We start from the raw sequence: 26,408 nt of genomic DNA on the forward strand, positions 1-26,408 counted from the left end.
TAGATTAGCTCAGAAATTCTCTTTTGCTTGCAGATCACATCAATTAAGCACAGAGCAAAGAGAAATGTACTGACTCGGGATGCGGACAGCCCAAGTTCAAGCCCCTGCACCACTTAATTCAAAGTAACTGGGAGGAGAAAATATGCTTGAGTCAAAAAAGGCATCTTAATTGCAGTAACCTGACACTTCTGATTTCATGGAAAGGAAGGAAAGCAGAGCACATTCAGACTGATAGAGGGTAAAGCCAGATTTCAATCTTTGCAAGCTACTGAAAGCAAAACTGCATTTCTCCAGTAAGCTCAACACTTCCCAGCAGAGTTAACACAGATAAGAGCACCTGGGACTAACTCAGTCTTGCCAACCTGCCAACAGTCACATTGGCCATATGTCTATATAAACTTCTTCGGCATTCTTTGCCTTTAATGCCCCTGAGTGAATAATCACAAGGACTTTTTCATTGCTGGGTCAAGCACTTCTCTGATTCTTTGTCAGCAAATCAGGAAATTTATACACTCTCTTTCAGGTACCTGGGGAAAAATACAAGAAAGCTCTGGAGAGCTCACTGGTACTCAGCTGGATTTTGCCTGAGTCTTCCTGGGAAGTGGGAGGGTTACCAGCCTGAGTGAAAGAAGAAAATGGGCTCGAAGCCATCATCAGCACAGTCAGCTTGAAAACATCACTTCATACAAGCAGGGGGTTTCTGCATAGGCACAGGAGGAGTGAAACCAAGGATTATGAGCAAGCAGGAGGCAGCACATACTTTGCAACTTAGGCATGTTACCAGTGAGCTGGGCTAACCCTGCTGCTTCTCAGCACTGGTCGCAGAGAGGCTGCTTAGGCTTGGTCAGCACAAGCAGTACCGCTGTGCCTGTCAGTTACATCCTGACTTCTCATCTCAGGACTAGACCTCGAAACCAGAAAAGCCAATTCCAGCCCTATGGCACAATAACTTAATCACAGCAGCAGTCCCATTGGCAGGAGAATAATAAATAGGCACAGGTGATGCAACATTCTCCATCAGAAAGCAAGAGAAGCCAACACCATCAGACGGAATGCCATCCATTCATAGGCAGCTCTTCAAGTAAAATATCAAGAATCTGCTTAAAGAATGAAAACAGAGAGAAATAAAAGTGTAGTGTTTGTTTACCAAAAGATGTTGATGTCAAGCAAATCTCATCTGATGCCCTGCCTCCCTATAGGAGCAGCTTTTTCACCTCCAGCGATATCCCCTCCAGTGGTGCTTAGAAGTGAGGAATTAAGGTCACAGTGCCAATGTATAATGTGTTGGTAACAGACCAAGCGCTTGAACAGAGAATGCATGATGTAAAATGAGGAAAGGCTTTTTTTGCATAACATTGTCTCAAGTTTAAAAATGTGAGGTTTTATTCATAATGATGGCAGGGGTAAAGTGATTTGCCTGAATAGCCTGTGTGTGACACCCCCTTACATGACATCTCTGAGCATCCTGCCTTACTGCTCCCTTACCCTGCGGAGGTAAAAAGACAAAAAAGCAGCTATTAATGTCATACACACAGTATATTCAGGGTGCAGAGGAGGAGAGGAAGAGGCATCACTCTACACCTTCAGAGACAGAAGTTCACTCCCCCAAAAGCTGCCTCCTGTCAAACCATCCATAGCGATAACCACACTGCATTTCATCAGAATCAGAAACTTGTTTTAACTCCAATTCAGTGATGGACTAGTGAAGTTCAGGTGGTTCCAAGACCTTCCAGTGCCTCATGCAAACAGGAGCCAGCATTTGCCTATGCAAAGACAACATACTGCACAGGTATTCATCCGTCTTTACAAGTGGAGAGGTGTCAGGCACACCCCTGACAAAACTCGTCAGGCTCCGTACCTACTATAGCTCCTCTGCTGGCCTCTGATTCTCACACAGAAAGGAAATAGTTAACTCTTGCATTTGTTCTTGACAAGTGTTTTGGACTACATTTTGCTATGGCACGCAATAGCCGACCTCTCCTCATCTCATTAAGGCTGTACTGATGTGCGACACAGTCACAAAACACAATTTCACTCCTAATTCTGTGGCTTTATTTTCATTCAACATTAGCCAAGCTCAAATTTAAGGTTACAACGCTTTCTCCAGCACAAACAGAAGTGAAGAATAACTTAAACTACAAACCCCAAATGTTATTGCACTTTCCCTCTCTCAAGTCTAGCACTCTACAGTAACAAAAAGTCTGGAACATTTCCACAATGAATATATGTAAATTAATTACCCTCTTCTGTTGATTGATGCAAGTTATTTTGGTTGAGAACAATGCAAGTCACCCACAGTTTACAAAACAATATGTCAATAAAATGAGCTAGACCTGCTGAAGAAAATATTTGTTGTAGCCTAAAGCTATTTTTGCACATGCATAACCTTGAATTAGTTTGGGAACAAAAAAAAAAAAATACCACTTCCACCTTCTGATTTGCAACTAGTACGTTGAGACTTGCTTTCCCTCAAGTACTAAGGAATCCATTAATGTACCAGACAAAAATACACCAAAGAAGGTTACAGAGAGCATATTATCATCTTTCATGATCCCAGCAAATGAGAAGTGATAAAACTGAAAAATTCACAGGAAAAGCTTTTTTAATCAAGAAAATAAAAATGCTTCAAGGCATCACATGTTACTCTCTCAGCATGTTTTCTCCTCCTTCACCCCCACCACCCCAGGCATATTTGAAGGAAGAAAAAAAAAGTAACCTATATAAACAAATATTACTACAGATAAACCCTCATTTTCCATCAAATCTTTAAAATGCTTCATGGGACCTTCTGGAAGGGCCAGAGCTGCTTGCTGCTCCAGCCTGACCTGTTATACCCACACCTACTCTCCTTGGTCAAGAAAGAGGATACAAGTCCTACTGGGGAGAACAAGAGGGACCCATCAGTGGTATTGGTACAAAAGGGATTTAGGGTTGGAGACGATCAGACAGCGGTGGTTAAAGTTTCTTCACATTGTTTGAGGTGTGATATTACCTATAACTATCAACAAGATGCCAAGAGCCAGGACCTACAGATACACCACCTCCCCAGATGCGGGTAGGACAAGTCAGACCTTTGCACTGAGGAGCCCACACAGGTCTTGAAACCACTACACAGCGATCCCATAAACATTAAGGGCCTTGCTGGTTTGCTCTATTTAAGACTTGGGCAAATTAGAATGAGCCATAAGCACCAGAAAGCTTCAAATATGCAAATATACGGTGCAAAGAATCAAAACATTTACCCGACACCTGCTTGCTGGAGGATTTAACTCAGTCAACAGAATTCTCTGGTAACTCCCTGCCGAGCACCCAGCTTCTTGTCACTATCTCAGCTTCTGGGAATGAAGGTTCTGGGATTTCTGTCAGAAAACTGTCTCCCAGTCCTACCTATTTCTTGTGTTAACTTTCAAGAGTGAGATGGGAGAAAACTGTAAAGTTTCACATTCCTCTACAATCCAAGTTGCTGGAGAAAGCCCACTTTGTCACCTCCTCCCTCCTTTCAGTGCTTTTCCTGAGTCAGAGCTATAGGAAATCTGATTTTATTCACTCCCCTGAACTGGCAGCACCCTGTATTATGTCTCCTGTGGAATAACTTTGGCATCACCCAGTGCTGCTTGCTGCTCCCCAAAAGGACACCAGCAACGACGGGGAGCAGGCGCACAACCACCACCCCTGCCAACCACAAAGCTCCCAGTATCAGCTGCAGAACAGACCGTGGGTCCTGCTAACTTCACTCTCCAGCTGCTAGGAAAAGTATTTCAGCTGCCGATCTGCATTACATTAAGTTGTTGCCCTAGAAACATACGTGATAGTGATATTTCAAATTCAAGCTTCAGAAAAAAGAAATTCATATTTTGCCAAAACTTCGCAATTTTTGCCATACCTTTCCTACTCCTCCCCTCCCCCCAAACTTCTGAAAAGGCCTAAAACCTAATAAATGCAAATAGAATCATGGAAACACGTGAAGCAGCCTTCCAATTGCAGACAGGGAGTAACTTCTAAGCTCTAATAATACCTGCATCTTACTGGACATCATATTGAGACCTAGCAAACTGAAACAGCTCTTGCAAAGCGGTTATATCATTTGGGTCCAATTAACAGTGGATGTAAAACTGAAATGAGATAAACCACTTTATGCTACAGTCTTATTGAGTCTGGGACGTTACCAAAGACCAAAAGAAGCATTGTAAGCAAGCTATTCGCACTGTAAAATAAATCACAGAATCAAAGAATGGTTTGGGTTGGAAAGGAGCTTAAGATCATCTAGTTCCAATCCCCTTGCCATAGCCAGGGATGCCTCACACTAGACAATAAATACATTTTAATGAGAAGCAAAATATCCTGTGCATCAAGAATTAGCAACTCGAATGCGGAGCAAGTCTGCCTGACTGTAATGGAAAGCAGACCTTAGAAAAATCAGATTAACTAGAACCTTGCAACAACAGCTCACTCTATCACTTCTCAAAGCCCAAAATACAGAAAGAAATGTAAACCAATATTTATTCTATTTCTGCAGGATACATATTTTTTCTACTCACTTCTTCACAGATGGATATTACTTCCCCATAGGTGTATTATCTCTCTGAATTTCTATTTCCAGAAAGTAATAAAACTATTAATCTGAGGCCAACTCCGAAAGAGGAAAAAAAAAGTCCCTAAAGTCACCTCCCTGCTTCCTCCAAACTTAAATCAGATATATCAGAATGAATATGCTAAATCAGAAAATCCAAAATTTGAAAAGGCACATGTGACGTGGTGGTTTTTCACAACTTTTATAAAATAGGGAAAGCAAAGTGAAAAACCTTCAACCTCTTTAAAAAGCTACTGAAAATTTAATTCCAAGGATGACTGAGTAAGTTCAAAGTTATCGGTTATACCTTTACTGGACAAAAAGCAAGACAAAAAAAACCAACCAAAATGTATTTAGGAGTTCTTTTTAACCACTGATTTGCTAAAGCTCTGCAAGGCAAAACCAGGTAAGAGTCGCAGAAAGGAAGGAAGACTTCACCCTAACTGCAACCTGGGCTGGCATTACATTCCACACCGTACTACACCAAACTAATATCCACACCAAAGCATATAATTATTCTTTATCCATTGAGCTGATGAGGACTCCCTCCTAAAGCAAAATACTGTTATGGAGCTGTGCTATCAACTAATGATATTACAGTCTCCAGTTTTGCTTGCTTCACTTTCATGAACATGCCAGGTATTTTCCCCTTTCAATTAGGCTGAGATTTTACAGTGAAGATAAAATCTCTCTCAGACAGCTTTATCTCATACTAGAGATTTTACTCGGTCACTTTTTCACTTGTATTTGCACCCGACCTCCTAATGCCAATGTTTTTGCACATACTTCCATGCTTACAACTGGACGAAAAAAAAAAAAATCAACCTGATGCAGGATTGCCTAGCCTAAAGAAGCTAATGCCATATAAGATGAGGGATGTTTCCAGCTGGATGCTACTACCCCAGGTTGAACACAAAGCACCCACGAAGAGGAATAAAGAAAAAGGAAAAGGTGTGTCCTTTTTATTGTAAATTTATTGCAAGAACCAACAAAGCCACCAAGACTCACAAATATGACACTCCAAAATATCAAGTTTATTGTAAGAGAACTGTGCAATAAGGTAGTTCTAAAATCTCCCCTAGGACAGGCTGCAGGGACAAGATCCAATGGCAGAGACAGACTGATACACCCCTACGGAGGCATCCAAGCCACATCCGTGCCTCTAATAATGTCTTTAATTTGCAACTTGAATTAATTTATCCTAAAACTTTTATGGATTCATTCAGTAACTTGAAGAAGACTGGACATGTCTTTTAGTCCCGCTCATTTGGTGGGTTGACTTTCATTACTCCTGAAATTGATTCTTCCATACAACTGTGTATTAAATGACGAACAATTTCTTCTCCAACACTATCCACTCCAAAATATAACCCTGTAATACGCCAAGAAATTATTTTAATATGTCATACCCCTTTAGTGCTGCACCACTGTTTTGACATACCTCTAGGAAGATTCTAGAGATTGTGTATTTAAATTCCTTAGCCTGCAAAGTAACAGGATGACTCAGTTAATTTATGGACATTTTCTGTAATTTGGCATTTGAGCCCATGGAGACATTACTTTGTTGTCATCTCCACTCAAATTCTGCCTTGTTAGCATCTAGAGAAATCAATGCCATGAAGCACTTCATTTTTATAACTTCGTCTTCTTTCAATCTAGAGCTTCATTAATGTGAAAACTAAACAAGCACACAGCTTGCTGTTTCTCCCCGTGTTAAATAAATTTATACCGATATAAAAAGAGAAAAATTAGATAAGAATGCTTGTTAATTCTGTGCGTGTGCACAGTTATTTTTTTATTAGTGTCCCATTCAAGTTTGATGTGCAACAACCATCTTTTGTTATTTCTTTTCCACTTCGTCCCCTAAAGAATTGGAAAAAAAATATTGGAACAGTTGGAAAATGTGAGAAGTGCATTCCTAAGTTTTAAAATATTCCTAAACGATTCCATTTGGGTGAAAGTCCTATTCTGTCAAAACCAAAGCAAGCAAACAAAAATAAGTAAGAACTTAAAGGTTCCAAATAATTTTCAGAACAATGGATCACTCAGGATTTCTATCATACTTTCCACTCAAACAGGAGACAGGGCTCCCCAGGGTGCTTTGCAACAACCAGTCAGCCCCAGAGCACTCCTGGCTCATCAGTATCAATGCATATCCCACCTATCGCTGTCATTTCACCAGCATCGCATCCCTGTGCAGTAACAGTTCAGCTCCTCCAGTTATTTCAAGTTTCCTAGATTGAAATATCACTATTTTAATCCCTCATTTAATAAGCATTAATCTGCATAAAGACAGGTTTGAAATTTTTCTTCCTAAAAACAATAGTATGGTTAGTACTAATAAATTTGGTTCTATATTGAAATCCTATATTTGCAGGTCCATATTCTGACCCATGAATAACTCTCCTCTTCCTTTAATACATTTCCAAAAAAGCTAAGATATAGAGTCATAACTCCCAGCAACCCCTTTCCTCCACTACCTTATGTGATCCCCAGATACTATGATGGTCGCTGACTCCTTTCAAGCACTTTCAAGAGCCAGAACTTCATTCATAACCACATAACTAAATAATGAGGTCTCACAGTGAAAAATGGAAGCACGAGAAAGCTCCCATTTTGCCCTGCCAAACTCCAGTCCCTCTTTCAGCAACCTCCTCATTATGTGCAAAATAATTGGACTCTTACCCTTGTGTTCACTGGGCAGAGGGAACTGGTGCTTATAGCACTAACGGCTTTCTGCAGGTCCCAAATCAGGGCTCCTCAATCCTGCGCACAGCCTGTGACCACAGCCCTGCATAGGGGGTCCCACGGTCCCTCCACCACCCATGCAGTGGCATGGGACACACATAGAGATGGTGCCACACACCAAGGTCAGCAAGCACATGTGCCACACAGTAATTTGGCACAGCCTCAATTAATGTGCTGCAGTCTCTCCATCCATAAAACCCAAAGACAATGGGTTTGGCTGTCTCTGCATGGGAATGCAGGGCTGACATCAGCTTTATTTCCATAATCAGAATCCAAAATGTTTCCTGAAATTCTGTCTACATAGCCAGTGTTCTTTGCTTTATACCACCAACCCCTGATTAAATCACCGCCTCTGCTTCAGCATCTTTCTTCCAACCTCGCTGGGTGAGAACTGCAAGTCTGCCTAGGGTCTTTCTCAGCTCATTGACCTACTTCCTACCACAAAGACAGGCATTAATAGAATTTTCTCTCTCTTAATTTCTAATGTTTTTTCCTTTCTTATTGCTGCTTCCCAACTAGAGTAAGTTAAGTGTGCTTACCTTTGTCAAGAACATTCATCCAAAACCCACTTTCACAAAACACAACGCCCACATGCTCTCAAAAGCAGACATCTCAAGGAAAGCACATTAGCAACTGCTAACCATCGTGGGTCTTCAAATTAAAATAAACCTATTTTAGAGACAGCAGTGACACTGTCTATTTTATATTTTTTATTTATTCTTATTTTTTTTACCTATAAAGACCTGTATTATTTTCTTTCATCTGTATCCTTTTCTACCAGACACTAGTGTGCTGGCACTACTGAAGGTCACTAAACCCACCCAAGATGGTAAGTAGGGAATCTTTCTCATCTGATTTTAGCCAGCTGAAAGTTATCTATCTCATCTAAGTTACTCAGCTCTACTGACTTCAATTAATAAAAGCAGCATGAATCACCCATTCCAAGTGCCTTGCCAGATACCTGGGAAGGAAGGAAGGAATCCCACCTGGAAGCGCTTATCATTAACCATAGCTGGAGCCTCTGCTGCAAGGCTGGGGTGACCCTTCATACATGGAATTCCTTTATCTCCAGCTCTGCTAATGATAAGGACACAGGAGACCCTGGGGGGACACCAGTTCAGAGCCTGGACTCTATGAAGGCTCATGGGTGACTTCTGACTACCTGAAAATCTGGTTCTCTTTTCTCTAGAGAAATACAACTTAAGTACATTTATGCTGTTATTAAGTGACTCTTACAGGATAGGGAAAAGCAGGAGGGAAACCTTGAGTTAGATCAACATACACAGCGTCCTAACCTACATGACTTATTTCGTTACCACTGTAGACCTGCACCAAGCTCATGCAATGAACAGTCAGGATGCAGCCAGGGCTTGCACTGCTGGAGGGACTTGGGAGCAGCAAAGCAACCAACTGGGATTTCTTCTTTGCTCTCTTCCCATATGTACTCCCTGTTATACACGTAAATACACACTCTGCACAAGGACAGCCCAAGACAGTGCAAATTAAATAAAATTACAAGAGGAAAGAGAGCTCCAAAGGCTGAAATCACAAAGCTTTGTTTTCCATAGAAAATGCAGATGATTCTTGGTTCCAGCCAAACTGCATTAACAGAAAAAATGGTGGCAGCAGTGGAATGTGGATCCAAAACATCTTGCACAGATCTCTGTGCTGTTCTGATCCTAAACAAAATCAGTGGGCGCATTAGATACTGGTTAAAATGGAAGTGGTTTATCAGCCTGTCTATGGTAAAACAGAGAAGAGGGTTATATCCAACACAAAAGGAGCTTAGGGGTGTGCAGTACCACCAAATCCACCTCAGGACTGGTCTACCCCTGGGTCCACCAGCTCCATATCTTAAGTAAAGAGCCCCCACCCAAAGGAAACTTTGCAAGTACCTTGTAGTGTCTTCTTCCTCTTGCGCAGAACTGCTGAGCATGGTCTGCTGCTCATCAAAAACCTGAGGAGAGCTGGGTCCTGTACCTCACACAACCACTACCCCTTGTGTGGCCATGGAGCAAGTCAGTTCATCCACCTCTGCCTTGATTCCTGCATTCCTAAAATGAAAGCGAGCAAGGATCCTGTCCGTCCTCATGAACCCTTTTGATACTGATCAGTGAAACAAAGTACGTGTTTGCGGGCTGAAGCTGTCTCCCTAGCACATAAGTGCAACCAAGCCTATACAAAGGGGCAGCTGTGAAGACCAGCAAGACCATACCAGATGGCACCAATTCAGGGCCGTTTAGCAGCATTTTGACTCATTATCAGTCATTCCTATCAAACTTCTCTATCAGCGCTCTCCTGAAGGTTCATCTTCTGAAACACCCACACACTAATTACCAAGATGTACTAAATGTTTTCTGGGAATTCATTAGAGAACTCTATCACTAGAACAAATCAGAATCCGTGTCCCTGCAGTACCACTGCATGGTTCAAACTTAAACAGGGGAAGTTTAGGTTAGATACAAGGAAGAAGTTCTTTACTATTAGGGTGCTGAGACAATGGAACAGGTTGCCCAAAGAAGTTGCGAATGCTCTACCCCTGGCAGTGTTCAAGGCCAGGCTGGACAGAGCCTTGAGCAACACGGTCTAGTGTGAAGCATCCCTGCCCATGGCAGGGGTTGGAACTAGATGATCTTAAGGTCCTTTCCAACCCAAACCATTCTATGATTCTATGCGGAGCACAAGTCCACCCATTTAAATGAAGTGTGAGGGATTGTTACTAATCCCTTCTTAGGAGACACAGCTTTGGGACTTACTGCAGAGGGTGAGACAAGCCCGCCAGGCCAACACTTACATTGAAAGCTTGACCCCCAGAGATTTTGCAGAGTTGTACAATACAAGAGCTGAAGGTGATAGACAGCAACATCTCTCTCCAAATGAATTAGAGAAATACTCCCAAAACTTGTTAAGAGTTTCAGGAGTTCTTGTTTCAATGGGAAGCACCCCAACACATGGACAAGGATGGTAAATAAAACAGCTTCCCTGGCAGAACTGTTGATTTGCAGACTTACTTCTTCATTCCCTAACTACTGAGTGAATATCTCTGGCTGGATTTGAAAGTCTGGACATTACAGAAAAAGCCAAACCTTTAACGTATTCACAATACAGCCAGCAATGAAATCTGCTCCACTCAGGGTCAAAACCCTTATGGACAAAAGAGTTACTGGTTTTGGAAACAGTGGCAAAATCCACACTTCTCATTCCTGTTTGTTGCCTCAGTGACCCAGTGGCAAAGTCAGCTCACAAATGGCCATGGAAGAGATGGTAACAATTAAAAAAGAATCAATTTAGGAAAGCAAGCAAGAAAAAAGGTTTTTCTTTAAAATTAACAGATTAATAGTTTTAAAACCCACAGTCTGGCGCATTTTTAGCTTAATCCTGTGATTTTGTTTGGCTTGTGATAAAATAACATTACTTCAAATGAAAGGCTCTGACTGGCAATAGGGAATTACAGTCTACAGCATTTCTGCATCTAGATCTCAACAACCTCCTGATTCCTCTCAGCTGCACCTGGGGTTGACCTGCTAGAATAAGCAGCTGAAGTACGTCCATTTGCAAGGCATGGCATCTGCATGATGGTTGCTTTTCAAAACCTGCTCTGTAAATAGCAGCCACTCTGTAATCACTTTGCAAAAGGCTCTGCTCCCATCTCCACCCAGGAGATAAGCTCCAGTCTTATGCTCATTGCATCAACCAAACAGAAGGAAGGAAAGAGCAAACCAACCAGGCACATCTCCCTCGGGAAACACGTACAGAATTCACCTTACTTTGTAATTTTCACAGGATCTCAGCCCTATGACTTCCTAACAGGTATGTGAAAGGGAGACAGGTACACTCAAAGACTTGATTTTTCCTTTGGATGTGGAATCTCACACTGATTTTATTACGGCATATTTGATCAAATGCCATGCCACAGGCAGCTCTGGCTTTAGAAGGCTGTTTTGATAGACCTACAGCTGAATATTAGTGCAGATAAAGCTGCCCTAAAATCCAGCCCCGAGCTGTCACTCCCATTACACTCAGAACTATACAACCAAGCGAGGCCTGAAATTACAACCCAGGCTTACATTCTTAAATATTTGCTACAGTTACCCCTACATACTTTGCTGTGAAACTCGATCAACATGTTGATATATGCAGAGATTAAGTCATCCAGCCTCTACTGGCAGGGAAACGAACACTCACAAGAAGTCACTATTCTTTTTGTCTGAAATTCAAAGAATCAGATTCTAATCTCAACTTCACTGACATGGATTGAAAGTGACTCCACAAATGCCAAGAACTATTTAACCAAGACGACAGTACAAACTAGGACTAACCTTCAGCAACAAATGCAGTGATGCCATCAGTACAATAAAGATAGCCCACGCATAAAGTGCACCCTGAAGGTGGCCAGCCCTATTATGAATAGCTTTAAAATACATAAGAGCAACATTATTTAAACTCTGTAAGGATGCACCACAATAACAGCCATGATCCTCGATGTACACAGGCGCTGAACAAGAACTCCCACTCCAGACAGGATAATGACCTACATAATTTCTGCTTAATGATTCCTATTAAAGCCGGTACCTACCTCCATACAACCTCTGAAGGGCACCTGCAAGAATGGCCCTGAGTTCAGTGCGACTGCCACAAGCTCCTTGCCCAGCCTGTTTCCTGCACAAGGCTGCCTGTGCAAGCCCCAAGCCCCTGGGAGCACCAGCAGCCACCACATGTACTTGGGTTCACAAGCTCCTGAGTGAGCGCAGGGCTAACCTCTGGCTCTAGAGAGCAATTTTGGTCCTGATAGCAATATCTGAACAACCCTCAAGAGGCAGGGTTGACATACCCAACAGGACTTCCCATATGAGTAATGATGCTCTTAAGACTCCAGCAACACATCAATCGGGAGACAGATTACTTTTGATGTAAAAGGCTTAGCTCTCTTCCACGCTGGCAATGGGGATGTCTCACTACGGCTGAGCACACAGTAGATGAGAAGCAACAGAAGTGAAAAAGGTAAGTTACATGCACAGGAGATCATTGTGATCATTGCAGGATGCTTCAGATTCCCCTCTCTTTTCCATGGCACCCCTGATGCAGATGTGAGCCAGGCCAGATCAGCCCTTTGCAGGGTGTACACTGCAAGCAGACTGTGCTAGATCTATTACATCTGCAGGAGTGATGGAATGCTAAATTAGTTTTATAAATACTTTGGCTAAGTAGTACTTGTGCAGCAGAGAAATTACAAAGCCAAAAGGAAATCTCTCAGAAGAGTCAAGTGATGTGATGTGCGAAGAGCAAAGTGATACGAATTTCTGCAACACAATCCTTTAGCTTTTCTCTGCCTATCACAATAATGACTTAGTCAAAACTTCTGGGAATAGGTAGTAAAATTGCTATTATTATATCCTCATCATGATAATTTTTACGGATAAAACAACAAACCAATAACATAAGGAATGAAACATGACCAAAGTTACCAGCACTTTGATAAGAGTCAAATCTGGTTCAGTCTCAGCCAGATCCATCATACATTACCGTCTCCCAGAATCTATGTGCAGACACACTTTCTGCTTGCACATACAGCTAGCTAATGAAAAACTAAGTCTGAAAGCACATTTTAAGCTTGTCAATCTAAGAACACCAAAGAAAGACATTAACTATGTTGGTTTAGCCATGCTGAAAATCTCAGGTATTTAAGAGAGCTTAAAAAACCCAAAACCCAAAACCAGTTAAACACTAATATAGCTACAACTGCCTGTCCATGTTTCTCCCTCTCCCTATTCTCCAGACAGGTACCTAGCATAGTCCAGGACCCCAGAACTTCCATGTTCCTTTTTTCAGTCACCACCATCAGAAACCAGCACACTCCCACTGTTCCTCTTCCCATCCTTTGCTCCTCAATGTTCATTAACCCATGCCCAGGCATGGAAGTACCCCCTCTACTCACTCCTTACTCATCCCGAAACCCTCTCTCTCCTCCCCTTCCAATTTCTCCTTTGCCTTCCCACACTCATACCCTATACCTGAAAAAGTCAGCAGTGGATCAACTCATATTTATTAATGCTCAAGAATAATTTTAGCTGTCACCAAACAACTCCAGAAAGAAACAGGTCTATGAAGGATGATCCAGGATGCAGCTTCTGGAAACAGCTGAGGAAGCAGAGAGAAAGAAACCAAACTCCACATCCTGCTGCTTTAACAGATATATATTTTCCCCTATACTCTACTAATCCATAGGGAATCACCTATGGATTAACACCTAAGGGTTAATTTCCAGCAGGGCCCTTCAGGCTCTGTCTGTCTACATTATCCATTGGCTTGCCCAAAGCAGAGCCCAAGCATCTGTGCAAGCTGAGGACCAGGACCCCAGCATGAAGCCAACTAAACCTCACCGTGTGAATTCACCCAGAGACAAACCACTGCCAAATAGATGCATCACATACTGGCACGAGTCAATTCTCCAAGCCCTGTCAGCACCACACGTGCTTCATCATCTGTTCCTGACTTCACGATATGGCTGCAAAAGCACACAGAATATTTGCTTATAGTCCTAATGGTCTGTATCACAACTTTTGCTTTTTTACTAATGCAATAACCCACATCAAAGGAGCCTTATGGGCACCTTTAAATACTCCCTGCACAAACCATGCTCGGTAAAAAAACCTTCCAAACAGATGCTGCCGTGTGAAGCAGAGGGAAGCGGGCCAGCAGCCTGCTGCAGGGCAGCAAGGCAGGCCAGCAATGCACCAGAGGTGATCCAAAGCTCACACATCATTCGGAGACAGCTGTGTCCATGCATGGAAGGTCAATAGCAAGCCTTTAAAACCAGCCTGCTCCATGAAAATTCACAGGAACTCCAGCATTACCCAAGCTCTCGGCTCTGGGCAAGTGGCAGAGGTGCTAGGATGCTTTCCCAGCACGCTGCCCCTCATGTCACCCTCCAGCTATACAGTATCTGATAACTTTGAAGCTTTTTGGCTACTGCAGAGTAGCAGCTGCCTTTTCACTCTCTTTGTATCCTGGCCCTGAATGAAAACCTCCAGCTTAAAATAACAATAGTAATAACTATTACTACTGTTGTTCCACCCAGAGGAACATTTCCTTCTGGGTAGCACAGGCTTTTCTTAGGTCCAGATCACTACAATAATATTGAAACCCACTATCAAGGGCAAAGCAGGAACAGAAAATGACATTTTTTTCCAAAGTGCAAAAAAACAAATAAACAAACAAAAAAAAAAAAAAGGCTGGTCTTCTCCAAAGGACACCAGCAATCAGGCTCCCTTCAAGATCCTAACAGCAAATAGTTATGTCTGAATTTTGACTGAAAAATACCACAGCAAACCTCTAGAAAAAATAGAATCAACTAAGTTGGAAAAGACCTTTAAGATGAAGCCCAACTGTTCCCCCAGGACTGCCAAGTCCACCCCTAAACCATGTCTCTGAGGGCCTCATCTACATGGTTTTCATAGAATCACAGAATGGTCTGGGCTGGAAAGGACCTTAAGATCATCTAGTTCCAACCCCCTGCCACGGGCAGGGACACCTTACCCTAGACCATGTCACCCAAGGCTCTGTCCAACCTGGCCTTGAGCGCTCCAGGGTTGGAGCATTCACCACTTCTCTGGGCAACTTCTTCCAGTTCCTTAGCACCATCACAATAAAGAGCTTCTTCCTTATATCTAACCTGAACTTCTTCTGTTTAAGTCCCAATGTCCACATAAAACCTCTGGGTCTACTGACTGCCAGTGTATCTATCATATATGCACTGCACTGCACTAAAAATCCATACAGCTACGTCATCCCAACACAAGCTGGGAACTCCATCTCATATGCAGTCACACCACAAAGATGGGCACAAAGTCGTGCAAGCAGTGACTTCACTCACCTGACTGCAGCATGAGCTGCCATTATTTAATCACCACTTAGAGCATGCAAATGAAAGAATTTCAAACATCAGCTTTCAAAAAGAAACAAGAAAACCCCAGACAGGTAAATCTCAAAATTATTCACTAATTATTTAAATATGAAGAGTCAACAAATAATTTCACCCCACAGGAGAACACAGAGACACCCTCTTAAGGCTCTGGGCGCTGTGATTTGTTTAAGCAATACGGGACATAATCATGTTTAATATTAAAAAGATACCAGTGCAACACATCTGATAGCAAACCTGACATTTATATAGTCATTATATGCACTTGTCACTAAATGTAATCTGCATTATCATGAGAAGTGCTCAAATGATTTGAAGGCAAAAATAAAATTTATGTGCAATGTTATTTAGGAGTATTAATCAGCTCCTTTATTTTAAGATGTAGAACAGTTTAAGATGTAAAAATAGTTGTTCTGAAGAGGGCTCACTTCTAACCTTTAACAACATTCAAGTGCATGTAATTTCTATCAGATTGTTTGGATTTTGATTTCAGTCAAGTCCTGAAGCTACTATTAAACTTGCAGCTACCTTCTCTCACTAGGCTTCCTCCAACAGCTGGAATAATCTCTGAAGGCTGCAAAGACACAGAAGAAATGTTATTTACAGCCGGTTTGCACAGTGCAAGCAGAGACAAGTTGTGTTGTGCATTTCGAGGGCTGGCGACAGACCATTTCTCACCAGCACTACAGGAAGTCATTGAAACTATTTTCCCCTCTCCAGGAGCTCCACACGACCAAGGAAAGGAGCCGGAAGTAGTGCAGGGCAGGATTTTAAGTGCCCTGAGGAGCCCAAAACCAACTCTTATTACAGTCTGCATTAAACCCCACCACCAGCTGCAGTAATCATAGAAGTGAAAGGTCGGAACTAGACGATCTTAAGGTCCTTTCCAACCCTAACTATTCTATGATTCTAACTCAGCCGTTTGATGGCCACCTGCCTGGAAAGCCCAACACATCTCAGGATGGGATGCTAAACCCAGATGCCTTTTGAAACAGAGATAAATGCACTCAGACAGTAGGGAAGGAAGGAGGACTTCAGCTCAGAAGCTACCTTACGTGTTGATGCATCTCTCCAACCAGCTCTGCAGCCAAGGGATGGAGCCATGGACTCAGTAGGAGCAGAGGGGCATCATCCTTGAACCCCTGCGGCAGAGGCTGTGCTGCGTTGGCACACATGTAATGATCAAGGCAATGCTCACTGATGTTAAACGAAGTTATACTCATGCACTGACAGCTGTACAATTAGTAGTGTCATCATCCAGGAGAAAAAAAATATACTGCTTTGTCCCAGGCAAAGCCACTGGTGTTTTCCGTTTCTGTTAACTTGCTGTAAGTGCCTGCAGGGTCCATGCTTTGATTTACTGTGGATGATGGGCAGGACAGGCATAGACACGTTTAGGTGTAATTATTATAGTAGCCAGGCTCATGCACCAAGAACAGCAGCAAAATCAACAACAGCTCAATAACACAACAGAGAATTTTCCAACACAAACCCCTGCATCCCTCACATCTAGGTCTGCTCTTGATTCTTTCAAGAAAACAAAAAGTGAAACCAGGTTTTGAGATCAGTGGCAGCCTTGCTACTAACCCCATGACCACCAATTTCACCCCAAATTACTCTGTATTTTGCAGTTTTTATATGATACTGAGCAAAAAAGAAAAAGCTAAGAGCAGTGTGTCCCTCAAACCACCACATCATGCATATTCTAGTCCAGGACCCAGCAAATGAAGCTCTCAACTCGGTCATCAAGTCCAAGCACTAAATAGAATACAGTACTTAGTGTCCAGACAACACACAGAGCAAAGGCTATAATAATGGTTAGCATCAAGTCTTTGAATTGCACAAGTAGCAAACCCAGAAGCTGGAAGTCCGTGCAGATCCCAGAGCAGAGGTTTGAACAGCAGCCCAGCAGGGTTTGCTCAGATCCCTCTTCACAGCACTGCCATCTTTTGCATCCTGACAGTACTAACAGTGCCCAAAACTTACTTGTCATTGATCCACTCATCCAGATTTTAACATCACTTGTATGACTTCAGAGCCTGATTCAATGTCTGTTACAACATCTGTAAGTTTTTATTCTGGGACAAAATGAGGCCAATGCACTTACCTAAACTAAATGAGAATTAGGACTTTTTTGGTTTAGATGCATAAATTCTCACAGCAAACAAGCTAAGAGGCACTAACAAGGTATAATTTAAAACAGTTTAAGATATTCTCCTTATTTGAGTCTCTTAAAGGACATAAGGACACAGATGAAGGACAGGCTACGCTGTCCCACTTTAGTTTATATTTTCATTCCTTTTGTCATCATACATGATCAAAATACCAAAAAGTCTGGGGTGAATGTACAGTAAAAGAATGCACTGTAAAAGCAATCTGTGTGCACTGGAATTACAGGCACCAAAGTGTTCCCACTGTAAAAAAAAAAAAAAAAAAAAAAAAAAAAAATCAAAGAGTATCAGGCTGATCCAAATACCTCAATCCCAGTCAACATTTTTGTTGTATATTAACAAATCCCCTTCTATGCCACTGAATATAATAAACCGAGGCAACACATTCCTGTTGAAAAGACCAGTTTTATTACATAGCCATGACCTGGACCAGCTTTCAACCAGTGCTGATTAAATGCAAATTCTGATACTCTCCACTACACACTTTCCATGTCGTAAAAACAAATATCAAAAACTTCATATTTGTTGCTGTCATTTCACATAAAAATTTATCTGGATGCCGGATATATGAAGCGCCTCTGAAAACAGCTCACTAGATCACATCCACATAGAAAACTCAGTGTGCACGGGCTAAGGAGGGTTGAATTAATGAATGTACTGTTGCTTCACGTATTGAATGTCTGTCACTAAACTGATAATTTGCAAACGCAGAAGCAGGGACTGAGGGATGCACTGGCTGCAGCCACTGACAGCTCCCTCCACTGCAGTCTCAAGAAGCTAATTCTGCTCAGTTCAGAGTGCTTGATCCATGCTCCTGGGAATGACTCAGGACATGAGCAACGAGACAGTCAGCATGTGTCCACATTTGGGGTTTTATTTCCACTTCTATCTGCCCTGATTTCCTTCCCAGGAATGCTGTGCTTGTGAAAGGCCCAGCATGACATCCTAAAGGACTTATATCTTCTCTGCGCTAACACAGTCTGGGTGAGAGCAGAAAAGCAAAAGCTTCCCCACAGCATACACCAGGATTACCAACAAGAAGGGAGGACTGCTTCTGGATTGAGGACTTGGCCCATTGTCATCTATGGCAGAACTCCCACAGAAGTTAGCGCAGCCAGGACTTCACCTCTGTCGCAGCAATTTTGACTCCCTGCCCATTCTGCCTTGGAACTTCCAGCCAGCACTGTAAGGGTCTGAACAGTGCCAGCAGCTTTTGTGTTATGAACTGCAGGCAGAAGTTGTAAAACCCGTCACATAAGCAACCAAATACTCATCAGACAGTTAAGAAATCTAAGATACTGCCGTACTGTAAGGGACTCAAACCTGCATCCAGAAGTATGATGTTTCACATTGGCACACCATGCTAAAACAAACCTTATCCTAACCAACTTTCTGTCCTTCAGGAAAAACTGACTGTAAATACAAGTGGTATGAGTGCAGTTGGCATGTGTCAGAAGACATTTGAGAACTCAGCACAGAAATACATCTGTAGTGGAACAGCAGCTACAAACTGCTCCTAACAAGCAATGGCTAAACACCCTGACCCTCTCCTAATTGCTCACTTCATTGCGTTTGACAGAATCCACCAACCAGAGTATATAAGGTCACAACAGCACAACTTGATGGTAAGAACCATGACAACAGAACCTGGTGGAATAGAAGGCCCTTGTGTCAGAAACAGAGCAAGCCAGCACCTACGAGAGACTGGGGAGTTATACCCCATCACTGCCCTGCACACACCGGATAACAGCACAGCAACAGGACAGCATCCTGTGTGGTGCCATCGGCACACAGGTATGGAGCACAGTCATTAAGGTGCCAGCAGATGCTACGTTAAGAATCAAGCTTAAAAAGAAGACAGTAGCAAAAGTAAAGAAAGTGTGATTTCCTGTTTCAAGGCAAGTACAGCCAACCTGCTGATTTTCTACAACACTAGCACCACCAAAGGATCAGGCAGAGGGATATCCATCGTTTCCAGCCCTGCAGTACACACCGGCTCCTATCTGGCTCTCTCTAGATTCCAGTGTTATTCAAACACAAAGATCACACCTGTGAACTCTTTCTCAGAGCACTCTCCAACGACAAGCATTCAGGCTCCAGAGGGATCGTTCCTTCTCTCCTCGCATCCACCACCAATTCCCCTCTTAGCAACAAAACTAACTTTCTGTTCAACTGAAGGATAAGCCCTAGGTATGTCAGGAGGAAGAAAGCAAGCAAGAACTATCCAGGTTATTTTGCCTTGTTCTGCTTTCCCAGTTAATGCTGATACTCTCCCCACAACTGCTCCAGACCAGGAATAAGCCCTTAGTGAAAGCGCAGTCTGGGCAGCGACTAGGAAATGGTACAGCACTTCTGCTCTGCGCTTAGCACAGCTCACCCTCTCCTTTGCTGAGAACACAAATCAATTTCATAAAGCAAAGCATTTGCTAAGTGAGAGATGAGTTAAAATGCCTGTGCCTGTCGAGGAGACTTTTTTTTCCTCTTTGCTGGACAGAGATTGGTTAAGGATCCGCGAAACGACGATCAAATGATGCACCTCTCTAAGCCTGTGTGACAGCGCTGCAAAGGGAAAGCAAATGAGTACGAAGGAAAGCATTCATTCCCTCGAGTCTCTTCCTTTTAACCAACCTTGATGCTTTAGTGCTTCTGCCGGGATGCCCGCGCCGACTTCTCTTTATGTCCCATTTACTTGCATTTATTTTAATTGGATCTGGGACTAGGAACACTCGGCAACCCTTAATCCTCCCCAACAACAAAGCAAGGGCATGAAGCCACCACGAACAATAACCAAAATGAAAAGAAATAAAAGGAAAAAAGACACCCACTGGTGCGTTTCTCGGGGCAGCGCGGCTCTCTTTCTTCCTCCTGCAAATAATCCAGCGGGGTTCAAGAAGTGGGCAGGAGAGGCTGGGTTATTGCCTCTAACAGCCAAGTCTGGGATGGGAAAGCCACATTTATCCCCTCCTTCCCACCGGAGCCGGTCCTCCCCAGGCACGCACCATCCCTCGCACACTCACACACAGACGCTCACATACGGGACGAGTTCCGGGCGTCCCGGTGCCATTCCCGCGGCAGCGCGGCGGGGACGGGAGGGACACGGAGAGGAACATCCCGCTGCTGCCCCATGGGAACCGGAGTCACCACCCCGGGGAGAGAGCGGCGGGACCGGGGAGGACCACGGCTGCTCCCCGCTGCCCCAGAGCCCTCTATACGAGCGGGGAGTGCAAGGCGAGCCCCTCCTTCCGAAATCATTTAGTGGGGAAAATACCTATGTAGATAGATACATAGACAAAAATAAGAAGAGGCAGGTCCTCCGGTAACATCCCTCCCTCCCTCCCTCCCCAGCCCAAGCAGCTGCAGGCAATCCCCAGGCTCAGCCAAGAGCAACTGCAGCTGAAGAGCAGCGACAGACACGCACACCCCCTCTTTCCCTCGCCCGCTCCCTGCGACCAAAAAAAGGGGGGAATAAAGGGAAAAAACATTCAAAAAGCGGTGAGGGAAACATGAAACCTCAGCTCTTGCCCGCATGAGAGCCGAAACCTGCTGCGAGGAGGGAGCGAGCCGGGGGCAGCCGCCCGCCGCTGCACCTTGCAGGGCAAAGTGGAACGGGAGCAGGGGATGAAGTGGGACGCGGGGTTCCCGCTCGGCCCCGCTGTTCCCCCCCGCCTAAGCCGCAGCAGAAGTTTGCCCAAGCCGCGGCCGCAGCCCCCGGTGCCCCCGCCCGGTCCCCGCCGCCGAGTTCGCCCGGAGGAAAGTTTCTCGGCCGCCCCTCCGCGCTCCTCTTCCCGATCCGCGGCGGGTACGCACCGGCCGGCTCAGCTCCGCGGGGTACCCCGCCGCCTCCCGCGCCGGGTCTCCATGCCGCGCCGGGCGCTGCGAGGGACCGATGCCCGCCCGGCCGCCGCGCCGCACCGCACCGCGCTGAGCACAGCGCAGCCTGCCGGGAGCACAGCCCGCGCCCGCCTCCGGCCCGCGGGGAGGGAGCGAGCGAGGGAAGTGAGAGGAGGGAGGGACGGACCGACCGCCGCCCGCCCCAGCCCCGCCCGCCGCCGGCTCCCACCGCCCCGGCGCTGGGGGAGCCGCTCCCGAGAAGCGTCTTTCCTCGGGGACTCGCCCAAGGTCACCCGCTCCCAGAAAGGCGCCGGGTGCCCCTCGGGGTCACCGCTCCATCTCCTGCCGCCGGAGGAAGGCGCTGGCCGGGCGGGCGGTGCCGGCGCTGCGCTCACTGGCTGCCGTTCCCCGGCCCCGTCCGGCTTTGCGCCGGTCTGTCCGTACCCGCAGCGGTGCCGGGGGAGCTGGTCCCCGCGCTGGTAACCCCCTTCCCCGGGGGGAGTCCTTTCTGGGGTAGGCTCCTGGATACCAGCGCCGTGCAACTTGCCTGTGAGCACGGTTACGCTGCTGAGCTCTAAGTCTGTGATAGCTTGTGACACTCCGCTGTCCAAGACTCTCCCAAGAGCTGCTCCCTTTGGCTTTACTAGCAAGGAAATATATTTAGTGCCTTCAGCGCGTTTGAACTGATGTCCAAGTTCCCATTCTGCCTATTTTAATAGAATGTTGTGATGAGGCACCTGCTTGATCGTCCATTCGGTTCCTTTTCTAGTGATGGAACCCAGGTCAGTGCCTGACCAGATATCTCATTCAAGGGAGAAATAGATCACTTTCACATCCTTTTTCCTTTTTATTTCTCTTTCTTTAAACAACATCCACTTTCAGCTCTTCCCTCCTCTGCAAGAGCTTTGAAGTGCAGCTAATTTTGTTTGGTTTCTAGTCTGCTGCTCTTTTCACTTTGTCCATGCCTCCCACTTGGCTGCAGATCACAACCATTAAACCAAAGAACAGGTAGGAGGGTCCCCATGAGGACCGGTAGCATAGTGCCCTTCACCAGCTCCATGAAACACTCTCATGCCCCAGTCAATTTGCTACTGTAATTTAGTGTGAAGGTGAAAAAGCAAGTGAGCAAACAAAACCAACCAGCAGCTCCACTCTAATCACAGGGACCAGGATGATAATCACGAAGCATGGTCTATGCTGTGAAAAATGAGAAGGAAAATAAATACAAAAAGTTCTGGTAAAATTTACCAGCTGAAATTTAAAGAAGTTCTGCAGTCAAAGTGTGTAACAAAGGCCAGCTTTGTCTAAAATCTACAATAGAGTTAGTGATCTTCTACCCACCACCTGGTTGCATTGGCATTGGAAGGTAATCTTGTGCAAGTCACCTTTTCTAGGTTATCGATTGCATTAAAACACTATCTGGAAATCAGGAGAAAAGATCAGAGCCCCACAGTGTCACTCACTAAATAAACACAGCAAGGAGATGTCCTGTTCCAAAAAGCTCATGATCTGCATCGACAAGGCAAATTTAGAGTGGGAGGAAAGTGTATTATGATGCAGATGGTACTGAGAAAGAAACCGATTTGCCCAAGGTCGTGCAGGAAGTCTGTGGCAGAGCCAAGAACTGAACACAACTCTCCTGAAAACCAGTCTAAAAATAGCATTTGATAATTACACAAGAACTCCAGAAAACACACATTACACAGATAATCATCTTTTGACCAGTATTTTCGAGGTACTGAGCTCCATTTCATTATAATTCTCAACTGCACTGATAACTGAATGGTCACTTTCTAAATTTAAACCACATTATTTGAGAGTCCTCTATCCAGAAATTGGTATCGTGGAACAAAAGGCATTAACAGACAGCATCTGGGCCAACGCAGATGCTTTCTGTGCGTCTGCTTCTGCTACCCCTTCCTAAGGGGAACCAGAAGGGTGCCCAGATCTGCACCATGTCCTTGGGAGGAGGAGATCCTGCTCCTCATAGTGTTTTCCTAAGGCTCCACAGGGCCGTGTTGTCCATACCCACACTCTGCCTGGCAGCAGTACCCCGGATTTGGCCCCATATTCCACCATCCCCTGTTCAGCTCCATTAAAATATTCCCTGGAATATAGCTTTCACTTAGTCTTACGGCAAAGCTGCCTCAGAAGGTGCCTCCCTGTGCCCTCTTCCTCCCCCGGCTCCCTCTTGGTGGTTTTCTTAAGCAATGCAGGGGCATTCCTTGCCATGCAAAGCCCACACAACTGGAAAACATCAGCAACATCATGTTGCACCCTTCAGGCACCCCGACTTGTCACTTAGGAAAGCTATTTACGCGTAGATTTAGTGAATGTTACGATGTATAAATGCTAATGAGTATTAGTAGAAGTAGTTAATGCAGTTTTCCTTATTAATCAACTCTACCAGCATGGTAATGATTTCTGTTGTTCTTCTGGAGCTTCCTCCAGCAGGGATTGAGCTCTGTTGATTAGCAATACCATTTTGCATGTGTATAACATTTTTGTTCATCTGTAACAATCTCATTATCGTGTGGGTTTTGTTCTTCCCAAAGAGGTGAGCAGTTCCCAGCTTACGCTTAAGGAATAACTAGGGCAGAAGGAATTGCGTTGTCTCCCACACCACCATTTTACAGTCATGTATCTGTCAGGTTCAGTAGAATTTACACCACTGCAAAAGAGGATGGGGGCAGGATGACTGAGGTGCCGAAGTCAGGTAACAAGTCAGGGATGGCCAAGAGCAAAGCTCCTAACTTACTTAACACCTCAGAATAATTTGTACGTCTTTAAAAGTAAACAGCTTCAAATGACTATTGGAAAGACAGTAACGTAACTGTCATGTCTGATTAATAATGTCATCATGCTGTACAGATACAGATCAGGAAACGGCTTTTAGGTTCCCTCATCCTGCTAAGATGATCAGATTCAAGAAGACGTGAGTAAACCACTGCGACAACAGAGTATTTCACTTTCTCTTATCTCAGTCATTTTCACTGAAATGATCATACATAATTCAGCCAGAATCGATAAAAATAAATCCAAGCAGAAGAAAAGGTTTTCCCAAGGTTTCAAGGTTCAGAAGACAGGAAGACAGGTTTCAGACCTGGTGTTAACTGAACCAGTAGTGAGCTATTGAAGCTGAATCTCAGCATACTACCATAAATTATGAAACACTGACATTTCACTTTGAATTAATGCAAAGGGCTATTTATACACTGTTTTAGAGACAGTTGCCTGTGCAAATTAACACACTTTTTCCTTCACCAGGCCACATGTTAGCAACACTGCTATTTTGCAAAGTATCAAACTATTTGCATATTGAAAATGTTTTAATGCGATCTGTCCCCCAGGGCTGCTGCATGAGTTACTTTGAAAAGGTAATCAGTCATAATCCACTGTCTCCTTGATCCAAAACCTAACTTGATTCAACATAGTACTGATGTTTTTCAGTGTGAGAAAGCTTGCTTTCTGTTTGTAGGGCCACAGGCCACCAACATGGGAAAAGGTGTTCCATGGGCTACGATCGCCTTTCTGGGCTTACTACTAATAGGTCTGGATAGCAGGTAGCAGTGGAAGAACTAGGCATGGGCACGTAACAAGAATATTCATTGTGCTTGCCTGAAATTTGAACTTTGGGTGGGATTGTGTATCAAAACATCCGCTTATTGCTCATATGTATTGGCAATGCTTTTGTCTTCTCGTTTTTTTAAAGGGGGAAAATTACAGCACTCCAAAGTGATTTTTTGTGAGACTACGTTTCACAGATCGGTGTTTCAGGTGTCATTTCAGTAAAGCATTGGTTAAGAATGGGATTAAAACCTGTATGGTGAGGGACTTACTTACAAACAGTGCTTAAGTGCTTCACTAAACTGGGATTTAAAATAATTAAAATAATTATTCGAAATGTCATCAGAATGATTTGAAAATCACTATTCACTTCTAGCAAATTCCATGGGTTTTGGGTCCATCATTATGAACAAGATATTCTGGTATCTCCTGCTCAGACCCTTTTCTTTATCTTGAAGACAAAATCTCCCAAATCAGAAGTGCCTCAAGACTGATGTGAGCAAATCACAGTCCCATATGCCGCAGGTGAGTTTCTCTCTATCTGATTCCCTGTAAAGAAGCAGCATCATGGTCATACCAAGGACTTCCATACAAATTTCTTGCAGCTTTTTTTGCCTCCCCTCACTTCTCACAGTGTTAAGAGGCTTAACAAGTAGTGACAGTGCTCACAGACTTCTCTAGTAATGTGTTGTGGAAGCACAAAGCAGCTTAATGGTGATGACACCAGAAAAGTGCTTCGAGGCCATTCTTCACTTTTCCTCAAAGAGATTCCTGCACAAATGTTATCCAGGGGCATTGCGTGGCACAGCTCTGCAGGATGGTCAGCAACAGAGGGGCTTGCAGCCTGCAGTTGCTACTACAACAATAGTTAAGGGGATAGGTACAGCACATAGCTTACTGCTAGCTAGCAATGCCATTCAACAAGAAAGATCTCCTGTTAATGCAGAAAACATTGCACTGGGGGTTTACCACATCTCTCCATCTCGTTTAGAGACTGCAATGAGATCACACATCAAAAAATCCATTTTGACAGTGTATATTGAAGCATTTGTCCTGTATTATGCTGTATTATGCCTTGCAGCACAAAACTATTATCATTTCTAGCAGCCGAATGTCAGACATTTGACTTAAACTCGTGGAGTGAGGCCATCCCACGTAGACAGGAAACATTTGAGCTGGTGTGTCTGCAACTTCTACCATTTGAAGGATACAGTAATATTTGTGAAGGACTGGGTCAGCTTTGATTGTTTAACTTTGATTATTTAAGTTTGCTTTTCTCTTTGCTCTGTTTCTCTCATCCCAGCCATAGCCTGGTCTCATTCGGGCTAGTGTGTAACACCGATTCCAAGAAGAGTGGATCAAATCCACAGCATCCCTTTGCAGGGGACAGACTAGCCAGTCAAAAAGGGTCATCAATGAGCTGAAGGAAACACATGGGACGTGATGCTGGAATGGTTACCTTCCGTCAGGGTAATAAGCTGCATTTAATGGCTTGATCTAACATACCAAATCCTGCTTGCAGAAAATTGAGAGCAAGGTTTTGTGGCTTTTTTTCATCTTATTTCTTTGAAACAGATCTGAGAGAGGAAGGAAGTGCTGT

General features: G+C 44.1%; 1 protein-coding gene across 1 annotated transcript in view; it reads right to left on the minus strand.

The window, feature by feature from the left end:
* FAT3 (FAT atypical cadherin 3) overlaps positions 1-21,301 on the minus strand; it is a 409,819-nt gene extending 388,518 nt beyond the window's left edge. Inside the window, exon 1 of the mRNA XM_030476635.1 lies at positions 21,218-21,301. The gene's annotated coding sequence lies outside the window, so the exon portion shown is untranslated. The remainder of the gene's footprint in view (positions 1-21,217) is intronic.
* Positions 21,302-26,408: the final 5,107 nt, after the last annotated feature.

The sequence above is a fragment of the Strigops habroptila genome, chromosome 2, assembly GCF_004027225.2.
Source record: "Strigops habroptila isolate Jane chromosome 2, bStrHab1.2.pri, whole genome shotgun sequence".
Taxonomy (NCBI): domain Eukaryota; kingdom Metazoa; phylum Chordata; class Aves; order Psittaciformes; family Psittacidae; genus Strigops; species Strigops habroptila.